Source organism: Tachyglossus aculeatus, chromosome 1, assembly GCF_015852505.1.
Source record: "Tachyglossus aculeatus isolate mTacAcu1 chromosome 1, mTacAcu1.pri, whole genome shotgun sequence".
Taxonomy (NCBI): Eukaryota; Metazoa; Chordata; class Mammalia; order Monotremata; family Tachyglossidae; genus Tachyglossus; species Tachyglossus aculeatus.
The window spans coordinates 60,215,975-60,228,851 of NC_052066.1; the positions used below are offsets into that span (position 1 = coordinate 60,215,975).

Here is a 12,877-nt window from a genome sequence, read left to right on the forward strand (position 1 = left end):
TGGAATGTTCCTTACTCCCACCAGATGATTCAATTTCCTCTAGGAGGAGAGGGAAGGTGGAGGGGGAAAAGACAGGAAGAGGTTTCCAAGCTGGTGATGGTAGCAAAGGTTAGAATCTCTTTTGGTTTCTGAATTGCAGCATTCTTCATTCCCAGACCTTAAAGTGTGAAATTAAATTGATACTTCAACTTCATTTAAAGGCCACGGGGTAAAAAAAAGATTTCAAAAAGCCCCTTGAGATTAGTCATCCTGACCTTAGTGAGACTAACTCTGATGATGCAGAGACGAATTACTGCCCTACCGCAGCTCCTGAAGTACTTGACTTTCCTGAATACCATTTATGCAGAATACTGGGAAAGAGAAATTTGCTTATAGAGGAACTGAGAGAGGAAAATAACCAAAGTTTGCAGGTATGCCATCTTTTAAACTTTAACTTTTGAGGTGAAAATACCAGGAGCAACATGGCCTTAATTATAATGGTAATAAGTGCTTACTATGTGCCAAACATCGTTCTGAGCACTGGGGTAGATACAAATTCATTAATACAGCCGCCTCATCATCATCATCATCATCATCATCACTGGTGTTTATTGCGCACTACTGTGTGCACTCCATATCTCTCCACTCCTCAAGAACCTCCAGCAGTTGCTCATACACCTCCACATCAACCAGAAACTCCTCGCCATTGGCTTTAAAGCACTCCATTACCTTGCTCCCTCCTACCTCACCTCACTACACTCCTACTGCAACCCAGCCCACACACTTCACTCCTCTAATGCCAACCTAGTCATTGCACCTCGACCTCTTATCCACGTCCTGCCTCTGGTCTGACACACCCTCCCTTTTCATAACAGAGACAATGACTCTTCCCATCTTCAAAACTTTATTGAAGGCACATCTCCTCCAAGAGGCCTTCCCTGACTAAGGCCTCTTTTCCTTTTCTTCCACTACCTTCTGTGTCACCCTGATTTGCTCCCTTTATTCAACTCCCCCCACCCCGCCTGCCCCACAGCACTTATGTACATATCTGGAATTTTATTTATTTATATGAATATCTGTCTCCCCCTCTAGACTGTAAGCTCACTGTGGGGCTGCACACAGTAAGTGCTCAATAAATACAATTGATTGATTGCAGAGCACTGTACTAAGTGCTTGGGAGAGTTCAGTACTACAGAGATGGCAGATACATTCCCTGACTATACGAGCTCACAATCTAGAAGAGGAAGTTAAGTAATTTGCCCAGGGTCACAGACCAGCCAAGAGATGTAGCGGGGATTAGAACTCATGACCTTCTGACTCTCAGGCCCATGCTCTAACCACTATACCATGAGGGCAACGATCTTCTCGCTGACCTTCCGGTTCCACCACTTGTCTGCTGTGTGGCCTTGGGCAAGTCACTTCACTTCTCTGTGCCTCAGTTTACAGCACTTGTAAAATGGGGATTGAGACGGTGAGCACCACATGGAACTGGGACTGTGTCCAACCCAATTTGCTTGTATCCACCCCAGTGCTTAGTACAGTGTCTGGCACATAGTAAGTGCTTAACAAATACTGCAATTATTATTACCTCCCTGCATCCAGTCTCCCCCCTCTCCAGTTCATACTTCACTCTGTTGGCCAGATTTTTCTAAAACATTCATTCATTCATTCTATCACATTTATTGAGTGTTTCCTGTGTGCAGAGCACTGTATTAAGTGCTTGGGAGAGTACACTACAACAATATACAAATGCATTCCTTGGCCACAGTGAGCTTAATCTTCATTCTGTGCACATTTCTCCAGTCTTCAAAATTTCAATTGTTATTCATTTCTGTCCATAACAAACAGAAATTCCTGGCATCAGACTTCACCCACTAGATTTTCAGCACCTTGAAGGCAGAGATAGTATCTACCCACTCTATAATACTGTAGTCTCCCAAAAGCTTAATACGGTGTTCTGTGCACAATGAGCATTTAAACAGAGAAGCAGCATGACCTAGTGGATAGAGCAGGGGTCTGAGAGTTTCAAGGACTTGGATTCTAATCCCAGCTCTACCACTTGTCTGCTGTGTGATCTTGGGCCAGTCACTTAACTTCTCTGGGCTTCAGTTATCTTATCTGCAAAAAGGAGATTAAGACTGTGAACCCTATATAGGACATATACTGTGTCCAATATGATTAGCTTGTAGCTACCCCACTGATTAGTACAGTGTCTGACACATAGTAAGCACTTAAATACCATTGAACAAAAAATGAAAAATACCATTGATTGACTGATTGACTTGTGCACTCAGTTCTTTCCCCCCTACTTACCCCTGCTCTTCTCCCACTAAACACCAGTTATAGGCTTTGTTCTTCTCAAGTGAACTTCCTGACTGTGCCTCATTCTCACTCAGGTCAGCTTTTCATTCAATCATTAATTCATTCAATGTATTTATGGAGTGCTTACTCTGTGCAGAGCACTGTACTAAGTGCTTGGGAGAATGATACAATAATACTCGTATCATTCCCCACCCATAACAAGTTTACAGTCTAGAGCCTTCTTACTTGACTGCATTCTCATCTCTCCCTCCTCCTCACCTCATGCTCTTACTCATGCCCTCTGTTCCTCCTGGAGCTCCCTCCCCTTTCACTTTCATTCATTCATTCAATCATATTTATTGAGCACTTACTGTGTGCAGAGCACTGTACTAAGCACTTGGGAAGTACAAGTTGGCAACATATAGAGACGGTCCCTACCCAATAGCGGGCTCACAGTCTAGAAGGGGGAGACAGACAACAAAACAAAACATATTAACAAAATAAAATAAATAGAATAAATATGTACAAGTAAAATAGAGTAATAAATATGTACAAACATATATACATATATACTTTCACATTTAGTAGACCATCTTCATAGCCCTTCTGAGATCACATTTCCTCCTGGAAGCCTTCTATGACTAATTTCTCATCTTCCCACCCTAAATCTCCTCCAACTGCCACTACGGCACTTCTATGTAATAATCAGAATAATAATTATGGTATTTGTTAAGCACCTACTCTGTGTCAAACCCTGTTCTAAGCATTGGGGTAGGTACAAGTTAATCAGGTGAGTAGCAATCCCTGTCCCACATGGGGTTCACAGTCTAAGTAGGAGGGTGAACAGGGATTGCATCTCCAATTTACAGTTGAGGTCACTGAGGTTCAGAGCCATGACGTGACTTGCCCAAGGTCACACATCAGGCAAATGGCAGAGCTGGGATTAGAACCCATGTCTTTCTGACTCCCAGGCCCGAAATCTATCCCCTAGGCCATGCTGCTTCTACATCATCTAATCACTTAGGTATCTCCCACCCGCAACACTTATATACATATCCTTATGCTCTATTGCTTCCTCTGACCAGGAATATATTTTAGTGTCTGTTTTCCCTGATAGATCATGAGCTTCTTGAAGGGAGGGATCATGCCAACTAATTCTTTTGCACACTCCCAGCTCTTAAGATAGTGCTCTGTACACAGTTTAGGTGCTCAATAAATACTATTTATCAATGAGGGAGACCAAGCAACCTGCATAGCACAGAATTAATCCATTTCTGGACAGTTAGGAGCTATAAATGAACATAAATTTATAGTATATGCAGTTTTCATTAAAAAAAAAAAATTCTGCCCATATTGGTTGCCTTTCTGGGCTGAACTGTGAGAAACATACTAACATCTAACCATTATCACTGGTAAACAAGTTAAATATGATTAGTGACATTAAGATAACCCCGGAAAATTTTCGCTACCTAGTCCCAGGTCTAGCTGGTGTACACAAAATCTGAATTTCCTTTTTCTGGTCTCACCGATCACTTAGAGTAACTCCTCATAAACCTCTAATCACTCACTATCTTTGTGGTTTGAAGGGAAATATGTGTGAACTAATCCATAAGACACTGCTTTAGGTAAAGTTTCCCTTGATGGTAATTCTAGCACGGAAAGTCTTCCTGCTGCTGTTATTCTGTGAATCAATAGCAGTCTTTAGTCCCTTAGACTGTTCAGCATGACATTTACCTTAAAGGAAAAGAAAAAAAAACCTATTTTTTTTTTTTTAGTTTATACCAAACTCCTTCTCTTCCTCAAATCCTACTTGAGCGGTTTTCACAGCATGTATTCCAACATGACAGGAACACAATAAGATTGATCTTAATATGATTGTAAGTTGTTATCTCTGGTTCTGAGAATACAGTGGTTATTTTCTTTGTAGAAGTACGGTACATTCAAGCCTTTTTGAAAAAAAATCCTAGTACGTTTACTATAAAACATTGTTTAGTTGTACCTTACTTTTGAATCATACTCTTATAAGGAGAACATTTCTACCTATAGGGTGCATATTTATGGTCTATTGGAGATTTTGCATTTTTAAAAATAATAATAATAATGGTATTTGTTAAGCACTTACTTTGTGCCAAGCACTGTTCTAAGTGCTAGAGGTAGATACAGGATAATCAGGTTGTCCCACGTGGGGCTCACAGTTTTAATTTCCTTTTTACAGATCAGGTAACTGAAGCACAGGGAAGTTAAGTGGCTTGCCCAAGGTCACACAGCAGACAAGTGGCAGAGCCGGAATTAGAACCATAACCTCTGACTCCCAAGCCTGTGCTCTTTCCAATAAGCCACACTGCTTTTATTAGAGTGCTAAATAATATTCTCAAATTTGTTTACAACAAAGGCATAATAGGCTAATCAAAGTACAGTGCACATTTGACTGTACTTATTGTCTGCTGTGTCACCTAAGGCAAGTCACTTGACTTCTTTGTGCCTCACTTTCCTCATTTAAAAAATGGACCTTAAATATCTGTTCTCCCTCATTTGAGTCTCAAGTAAGAAGCAATGTGGCTTAGTGGATAGAGCATGGACCTGGGAGTCAGAAGGACTTGAGTTCTAATCCTGGCTCTGCCACTTCTCTGCTGTGTGACCTCGGGCAAGTTACTTAACTTCTCTGAGTCTCAGTTACCTCATCTGTAAAATGGAGATTGAGACTGTGAGCCTTCCCCTGTGGGATAAGGGTCCAGGTTGTATCCAACCTGATTAACTTGTATCTACTCTAGTGCTTAGTACACATTTTGACACATTGTAAGCACTTAACAAGAATTATTATTATTATTACTATTATCATTATTATTACTATCATGTGGGACCAAGACTGTGTCTGATCTGATTAACTTGTATCTACCCCAACCCTTAGTACAATGCCTGGAACATAGTAAGCACTTAACAAATATCACAATTATTATCATTACATTTTGACCCCTAAGACTGAAGAAATAAACAACATTCAAGTGGCCACATTCCTAAATACAAGAATCTTACTAGGAGACATTTCTCTCAAAGACATCGTTGCCAAATGATGCTCTTTCAGTGATTTCTAACAGTATTTCATTGATGGTACCACCAGTCAACAAATACCTTTTCATCAATATCATCTTTAAAATTATTACTTGAGAGCCTACAATTCATGTATCACTGTACCAGAGACTTTGGGATATATTTCAAAAAATCCTGAATCAAGAATCACCCTGCCCACAATGACCTCTTCAAATAATAGAGGTTCAGTCAATCATGTTTTTGACACCTGAAGCCTTAGAACCTATAAAATGATTATTTTCAGATATTTTCATGAAAAAAAGTAACTGTGCCTCGATGGTATCTCTAATGGAAGAGCTTTGGCTCGAGGGAGGAAATAAGTTGTTTGAGAATTGTTTTTCCCTACGTCTTGCTCTAATCTCCAGATTAGAGGATGGTTTATAGAAAACATTACTTGAAGAGATTATGATTAAAACTCTGAGGAAAACCTAGGTAATGCATGACTAACTCGAGAGGAAGAACTAGGTCCTGGTGATATCTTTCTGCAAGAAGATATGGCCGTCATTAGGAATCATTATTTATTTGCCCAGAACTCGGGCAGCAACAGATGTCCTTCTTCTTTCCCTTTTAAATTGACGTGCCTGTGAGCCTGCTCTTGCTTGAAAGCACTACGGCTTTTAAAATGCTTTGTATCTACTCTCCTTTAAAGGCAAACACCGCGGCGGCAACTTTCTTTGTTCCAATGCTCTGTAATATCTATTTATGCAACATGGTATGATAAGCTGATCCTGTAAGAAGACTCATCTTTGGAGACTTGGGATCGTGTCATTAAGGGACAATTATCTTATTACACACCAATATTATCCCTAATAGCGTTCAAGAAAGAAAAATCTGAGATAATTGTGACAGGAAATAATGTGCGTTATCAAAGGACAGGCAACAAGAAAAGAATACTTGGGTTATACTGTGATGGGCTGTTCAGGAGTTAATTTCATTTGATGGTGAGGAAACAGAACATATTAGGTTTTTGAAATTGAACTGTACGTTAGTAAACAAAGAGTGTGTATCTTTAAAAGGCAGTTTATCTACCATCATTTCCTATCCATCATTGCCTTGTTGGAGCTCTGTGAGAGTGTGCTGAATATGGAAACAGGCAAAGGAGATTGCTTCATCTGTTTACTCCGTGTGGCTAACCTAAACTTTAAAGAAAAGAGGGGTTTTTTTTCCTCTATCACCTTCAAAGTCAAGCCTTATACTCTGCATCAATCAATGGTTTGTTCTGAGCACATACCGGGTGCACAGCACTACTAAACACTTGGGAGAATCTTACTGTATGGAAACCCCAGAGCCTGTAAAAATGGAACCACCAGCTTTCCCCTTTTCCCTTGTGAATGGAGACAAGTGTGCCTCAAAAGAGGGGGTAAAAGAAAAATGGGAGTGCTATTTCAAATGGTTAGTACAGTGCTTTGCACACTGTAAACATTGAATAAATACAATTGATCAATCAATCAATTGTATTTATTCAAGTGAAGCATTGAGCAAGGGCCTTTTCAGTGTCCCCATCACATATGGGACAACTCCCAGGAATCAGAATGGTAGCCATTTCACACAGCTCTCTCGGATCTATTCCTGATCCTTTGAAATGCCCCCTTGAACTAGTAATAATAATAATAATAATAATGATAATGGTATTTGTTAAGTGCTTACTATGCGCCAAGTACTGTTCTAAACGCTGGGGTAGACACAAGGTTATCAGATTGTCCCACGTGGGGCTCACAGTCTTAATCTCCATTTTACAGATGAGGGAACTGAGGCACAGAGCAGTTAAGTGACTTGCCCAAAGCCACATGGCTGACAAGTGGTGGAGTCCGAATTAGAACCCACCACCTCTGACTCCCAAGCCCGTGCTCTTTCCATGAAACCATGCTGATAACCAGTGAACATTCAATCCAGCCAATTCTGGATTACCATTTTTGGTCACCTGTTTCAGATTTTTAAAATCCTTAACAGTAGCAAATCGGCTTTCCTTCCAATTTTTTCCTACATCAGAGGATCTTTTACTCCAGGATAGTCTCACTCTATAACCTCTTATTTTTATGGTATTTTTTAAGTGCTATCCTTTGCCAAGCTCTTTGCTAAGTATGGGTGCAGATACAATACAATCAGATTGGATCCCTAATAGTAGTACTAGTACTAGTAGTAGAGAAGCAGTATGGTGTAGTGGATAGAGCACTGGCTTGGGAGTCAGAAGGTCATGGGTTCTAATTCTAGCTCCACTATTTGTCTGCTGTGTGGCCTTGGGCAAGTCACTTCACTTCTCTGTACCTCAGTTACCTCCTCCGTAAAATGGGGATTGAGACTGTCAGCATAGCACTATGTCGGGACAGGGACTGTGTCCAATCCAGTTTGCTTGTATCCACCCCAGTGCTTAGTACAGTGCCTGGCACATAATAAGCACTTAGTAAATACCATAAAAAATAGTAGTAGCAGGCTTCATTGAGAAATAACAGTAACAAAGGGACATATTCTGTTCACAAGGAGTTTATCCTCCATGGAGGGAGGCACACAAAAATATTTGCAACAAGAATGGTCAAAATAAATAAAATGACCAGAAACATATAATAATAATAATAATGGTATTTGTTAAGCGCTTATTATGTGCAAAGCACTGTTCTAAAGCACTGGGGAGGTTACAAGGGGATCATGTTGTCCCACGGGGGGCTCACAGTTTTAATCCTCATTTTACAGATGAGGTAACTGAGGCACAGAGAAGTTAAGTCACACAGCTGACAGTTGGTGGAGTCCAGATTTGAACCCATGACCTCTGACTCCAAAGTCCATGCTCTTTCCACTGAGCCACGCTGCTTCTCATATGCATGAGTAATAAAGAAAGTATAAATAAATTCAAAAATCCTAGATTGGCTGAGGGAGTGATGTGGCCCAGGGTCCCGGGAAATCATTAGGGAGGAGGTGATATTTTAGGAGGGCTTTGAAAATGGGAAGAGCTATAATGAGTTTGATATGGGGCAAGTGGGCATCAGAGGATCGGGTTTCTAATACAGACTCCTCGACTTGTCTGCTGTGTGATCTTAAGCAAGCCCCTTAACTTTTCTGTGTCTCAGTTTCCTCATGGGTAAAATGTATCTTAGATACCTGTTCTCCCCCCAACCCTAAGACTGTGAGCTCCACGTGGGGAAGGGACTGTGTCCGACCTAATTAAATTTTATTCAACCCAGGTTTTAGTACAGTGCTTGGCATATAGCTGGCATTTAACAAATGCCACAATTATCGCTATTATTATTTTAAGCCTGGAGAACATCATGAGTGAATAAACAAACGCAGGAGAAATGCGGCTAGATACAGCCAGAAGGTTACCTTGGAAGCAGTGAGGAGAGCAAGTTTTCTCAGTCTCTTTTGCAGGCTCCTCCTCCCCCTCCCATCCTCTTACTGTGGGGGTTCCCCAAGGTTCAGTGCTTGGTCCCCTTCTGTTCTCAATATACACTCACTCCCTTGGTGACCTCATTCGCTCCCACGGCTTCAACTATCATCTCTACGCTGATGACACCCAGATCTACATCTCTGCCCCTGCTCTCTCCCCCTCCCTCCAGGCTCGCATCTCCTCCTGCCTTCAGGACATCTCCATCTGGATGTCCGCCCGCCACCTAAAGCTCAACATGTCAAAGACTGAGCTCCTTGTCTTCCCTCCCAAACCTTGTCCTCTCCCTGACTTTCCCATCTCTGTTGACGGCACTACCATCCTTCCCGTCTCACAAGCCCACAACCTTGGTGTCATCCTCGACTCCGCTCTCTCATTTACCCCTCACATCCAAGCCGTCACCAAAACCTGCCGGTCTCAGCTCCGCAACATTGCCAAGATCCGCCCTTTCCTCTCCATCTAAACCGCTACCCTGCTAATTCAAGCTCTCATCCTATCCCGTCTGGACTACTGCACTAGCCTTCTCTCTGATCTCCCATCCTCGTGTCTCTCTCCACTTCAATCCATACTTCATGCTGCTGCCCGGATTATCTTTGTCCAGAAACGCTCTGGACATATTACTCCCCTCCTCAAAAACCTCCAATGGCTACCGATCAATCTGCGCATCAAGCAGAAACTCCTCACCCTGGGCTTCAAGGCTGTCCATCACCTCGCCCCCTCCTACCTCACCTCCCTTCTCTCCTTCTACTGCCCAGCCCACACCCTCCGCTCCTCCACCACTAATCTCCTCACTGTACCTCGCTCTCGCCTGTCCCGCCATCGACCCCCGGCCCACGTCATCCCCCGGGCCTGGAATGCCCTCCCTCTGCCCATCCGCCAAGCTAGCTCTCTTCCTCCCTTCAAGGCCCTGCTGAGAGCTCACCTCCTCCAGGAGGCCTTCCCAGACTGAGCCCCTTCTTTCCTCTCCCCCTCGCCCCCCTCTCCATCCCCCCGTCTTACCTCCTTCCCTTCCCCACAGCACCTGTATATATGTGTATATGGTTGTACATATTTGTTACTCTATTTATTTATTTATTTATTTATTTTACTTGTACATTTCTATCCTACTTATTTTATTTTGTTGGTATGTTTGGTTCTGTTCTCTGTCTCCCCCTTTTAGACTGTGAGCCCACTGTTGGGTAGGGACTGTCTCTATGTGATGCCAATTTGTACTTCCCAAGCGCTTAGTACAGTGCTCTGCACATAGTAAGCGCTCAATAAATACGATTGATTGATTGATTGAAGTAGAGGGGTAGTAGAGAAGGAGAGCAGATAAAGTGGGATCAGAAGGTTCTCCACCATTGTTTGATGGAGAGAGATACAGGAAACTATTGGAGGGTTTTGAGGAAAACCGAAATGTGATCCATGAAGCAGCACACAGCATAGATTGGTGGCGGGAGAGGTGGGAGGCTGGGAAACACTTGAGGAGGGTAATCCACTGGGTTAGCCATGACAGGATGAGAGCTTGTTCTAGGTTCAATCAATCAGTGGTATTTATGGAGTGTGTACTGTGTGCAAAGCATTGAATTAAGCACTTGGGAGAGTACACTATAACAGAGTCGGTAGACTCTGGGCATGGGCTTAAGGAGTCAGAAGGACCTGGGTTCTAATCCTCGCTCCACCACATGTCTGTGCTTAGTACAGTGCTCTGCACGCAGTAAGCACTCAAATATGATTGAATGAATGTCTGCTGTATGACCTTGGGCAAGTCAGTTATCTTATCTGTGCCTCAGTTACCTCATCTATAAAATGGGGATAAGCAGGAGAGCCCCATGTGGGACAGGGACTGTGTCCAACCTGATTAACTTGTATCCACCTCAGTGCTTAGAACATTGCTTGGAACACAATAATTGGTTCACAAGTATAATAATTTTATAATTATAATTAATAATTTTATTAACAATAATATTACCATTAAGAGCTGGGAAGATTGGAAGTAGATGGTTGTGAGAGATGAACAATAGTGAAGAGTTGAGGATGACATCAAGATGTAGGCAGGGAGTGAAGCAGCGTGGACTAGTGAATAGAGCTCGGGCGTGAGAATCAAAAGGTCATGGGTTCTAAGCCCGGCTCTGACACTTATCTGCTGTGTGACCTTGGGGAAGTCACTTCACTTCTCTTTGCCTCAGTTCCCTCATTTGTAAAATGGGAATTAAGACTGTGAGCCCCAAGTGGGACAGGGACTGTGTCCAACCCAATTATCTTGTATCTATTCCAGTGCTTAGAACAGTGCCTGGCACTTAGTAAGCACTTAACAAATACCATTATTGTTATTATTATTATTATATTACAACTTTGTTGTATTGTACTCTGTCAAACGCTTAGTACTGTGCTCTGCACACAGTAAATGCTCAATAAATACCACTAATTGGTTGATTGATTATGGGCTCCTAGGACAAGAAGGATGGTAGTGTTGTTGATTACAAAGTGGAAGTTAGGGAGAGGAGTGGGATGAGAGGGAAATCTGAGGAGTTCTGTTTTAAATAAGTTAAATTAGTGGTGTGGTAGGACATCCCAGTGGCGATATCCTGGAAGGGAGAGGAGATGTGGGACTGCAGGTTAGAAAAAAGGACAGAGATGGAAAGATAGATTTGGGAGTCATCCACACAGAGGTGGTAGCTGAAGTCACAGGAACAGGAGGAGCTCCCTGAGAGAGCAAATGTAAAATGAGAAGAGTAGGAGACATAGAAAAGAGCCTTGAGGGTGGCCAACAGTAAGAAACTGAGAAGTTGGAAGCCCTTAATACAGTGCTCTGCACACAGTATGTGCTCAATAAATACCACTGATTGATTGAGAAGCAGTGTGGCCTAGTGGATAAAAGCATGGGCTTGGAAATCAGAAGGACCTAATAATAATAATAACAACAATAATTACTATGGTATTTGTCAAGTGCTTACTTCATGCCAAGCAGTGTTCTGAGAGCTGAGGTAGATACAGGGAAATCAGGTTGTCCCATGTAGGGCTCATAATTTTACCCAAGTCCACACAGCAGACAAGTGGTGGAGCCGGTATTAAAACCTATGACCGTCTGACACCCAGGCCCATGCTCTATCCATTACACAATGCTACCTCCCTTTGCTTTATTACCGTCTCAAGATGAAAGGAAAGAATGATGCACTTCTAATGTTGGATAGTTAAATTTCATATTAAGAAGGAAGAATTTTCTTACCAAAATTATAATTGTTGTCTTCTTGTTTTATGTTGTCGAGTTGTGTCCGACCCATAACGACGCCATGGACACATCTCTGCCAGAACACCCCACCTTCATCTGCAATCGTTCTGGTAGTGGGTCCACAGAGTTTTCTTGGTAAAATTACGGAAGCACGGGCTTTGGAGTCAGTGGTCATGGGTTCAAATCTCCCTCAACTGCTTGTCAGCTGTGTGACTTTAGGCAAGTCACTTAACTTCTCTGTGCCTGTTACCTCATCTGTAAAATGGGGATTGACTGTGAGCCCCCCGTGGGACAACCTGATCACTTGTATCCCCCCAGAGCTTAGAACAGTGCTCTGCACATAGTAAGCACTTAATAAATGCCATTATTATTATTATTATTATTCTGTGCAGTAAACCTGAGTTCTCCAACCCTCGATTCTCTCCCATGCTGCTGCTGCCCAGCACAGGTGAGTTTTGACTTGTAGCAGATTGCCTTCCACTCACTAGCCACTGCCCAAGCTAGGAATGGAATGGGTAGGCCTCTGCTTGACTCTCCCTCCCATAGTCGAGACTGGTGGGGTACTGGAAAGTCTCCAGATGCGACCCTGAGGGGTGAAAATAATAACAGTATTTAATAATACGAGCATGAGTATACCAAGCGCTTACTACGTGTTGAGGGCTGTTCTAAGTGCAGGGATAAATATGAATAAATCAGGTCTGTTCTCGATCTACACGCACTCCCTTGGTGACCTCATTCGCTCCCACGGCTTCAACTATCATCTCTACGCTGATGACACCCAGATCTACATCTCTGCCCCTGCTCTCTCCCCCTCTCTCCAGGCTCGCATCTCCTCCTGCCTTCAGGACATCTCCATCTGGATGTCTGCCCACCACCTAAAGCTCAACATGTCGAAGACTGAACTCCTTGTCTTCCCTCCCAAA

General features: G+C 42.7%; 1 non-coding gene across 1 annotated transcript; it reads right to left on the minus strand.

The window, feature by feature from the left end:
• Nucleotides 1–12,412: 12,412 nt before the first annotated feature.
• On the minus strand, nt 12,413–12,550 carry LOC119937719. Its single transcript, XR_005454190.1, has one exon. It is a non-coding gene; the product is annotated as a small nucleolar RNA SNORA7 (small nucleolar RNA).
• Between the last annotated feature and the right edge of the window lie 327 nt (nt 12,551–12,877).